Source organism: Larimichthys crocea, chromosome I (assembly GCF_000972845.2).
Source record: "Larimichthys crocea isolate SSNF chromosome I, L_crocea_2.0, whole genome shotgun sequence".
In the NCBI taxonomy this organism is placed as follows: Eukaryota; Metazoa; Chordata; class Actinopteri; family Sciaenidae; genus Larimichthys; species Larimichthys crocea.
In genome coordinates, this window is record NC_040011.1 from 21251777 (window position 1) to 21253741 (window position 1965).

General features: G+C 39.5%; 1 pseudogene; it reads left to right on the plus strand.

Annotated features, from left to right (window-relative positions):
- Window positions 1–723: 723 nt before the first annotated feature.
- LOC113746585 (uncharacterized) lies at window positions 724–1691 on the plus strand (annotated as a pseudogene).
- Window positions 1692–1965: the final 274 nt, after the last annotated feature.

The following is a 1965-nucleotide window of genomic DNA, read 5'->3' on the forward strand; positions in this document are numbered from 1 at the left end:
AGCTTCTTTAATGATAAGATTATAACTATAGAGACAAAACCATCACCTCTTGCCCCAACAAACATTGACTGCATTCGATACAGCAAGTTTTGAAACAGCTGTAAAACCTGATATGTATTTAGACTGTTTTTCCCCCATCGACCTTCATCAAATAACTTTAATCATTTCTGCAGCTAAGCCGTCATCCTGTCCTTAGACTCCATCCCAACCAGGTTGCTCAAGGATGTTTTACCTGTAGTTAGTAATTCGTTATTGGATTGATTAATCTGTCTTTATTATCAGGATATGTACCACAGTCCTTAAGGTAGCTGTAATTAACCTCTTCTTAAAAGCCCACTCTAGACCCAGAGGTCTTAGCCAACTACAGACCGATATCAAACCTTCCCTTTCTGTCTAAGATACTTGAGAAAGCTGTAGCTAATCAGCTGTTTGACTTTCTCCATAACAATAGTCTATATTTGAGGATTTCCAGTCAGGATTTAGAGTGCATCATAGCACAGAGACCGCATTAGAAAGTTACAAATGACCTCCTAATGGCATCAGACAAAGGACTCATCTCTGTACTTGTCCTGTTAGATCTTAGTGCTGCATTTGACACCATTGACCATCAAATTCTTTTACAGAGACGGGAACATCGAATTGGCAAAAGGAACCGCCCTAAGCTGGTTTGAATCGTACTTTTTAGATCGATCTCAGTTTGTTCACGTCAATGATGAATCCTCCATGCAGACCAAATTTGTCAGGGAGTCCCACAAGGTTCTGTACTTGGACCACTTCTATCAGTTTAATATGCTTCCTTTAGGGAACATTATTAGGAATCACTCTATCAATTTTAATTGTTATGCGACGACACCCAATTATATTTATCAATCAAGCCTGATGCAACCAATCAGTTAACTAAACTCCAAGCATGCCTTAAGGATAAAAAGTTGATGACCCACAATTTTTTTGATGTTAAATTCAGACAAAACTGAAGTTCTTGTAATTGGACCCAAACCCTCAGAAACTCTCTTTCTAGAGACTTAGTTACTTTAGATGGGATCACCCTGGCCTCCAGCCCACGTAAAAGAATCTTGGAGTTGTTTTTGATCAGGATTTGTCCTTTAACGTCCACATAAAACAAATTTCGAGGACTGCATTCTTCCACTTACGTACGATACATCGCTAAAATCAGAACGCATTGTCCTCAGGCGGATGCAGAAAAACTAGTCCACGCATTTGTTACTTCAAGGCTGGACTATGTAACTCTTTGTTATCAGGCTGCTCTAATAAGTCTCTTAGGACTTTGCAGTTAATTCAGAATGCTGCTGCACGTGTTCTGACAGGACAACAAATCAGAGATCACATCTCTCCCATTTTGGCTTCCTTGCATTGGCTACCTATTAAATCTAGATAAGAATTTAAAATTCTTCTCCTTACATACAAGCCTTCAGGTCAGGCAGCACCATCTTATCTAAAAGAGCCATAATACCTTATTACCCCTCTAGAACACTGCGCTCTCAGGAGCTGGGTTCCTTGTGGTTCCTATAGTTTCCAAAAGTAGATTGGGAGCCAGAGCTTTCAGCTATCAGGCTCCCTTCTGTGGAACAAACTACCTTTCTGGGTTCGGGAGGCAGACACGGTCAACACCTTTAAGAATAGACTTAAGACTTTCCTTTTTGATAAAGCCTATAGTTAGGCGGGCTCAGGTCATCCTTAGTTTGCTGCCATGGGATTACACTGCCGGGGACCCCACTGAGGGTTATGCCTAGCCAGGCACGGTATTGGTTGAAGATGCACACATCTCCCTTACGAAAACTCTCTCTCCTCTCTTCTCTCTCTACTCTCTCCTCTCTCCCTATATATATATATATATATATATATATATATATATATATATATATATATATATAATATACTCCTCTATATTATATCTCTCTATATTTCTCTATATCTCATTCTCTCTCTCTATAATACTATATCTCT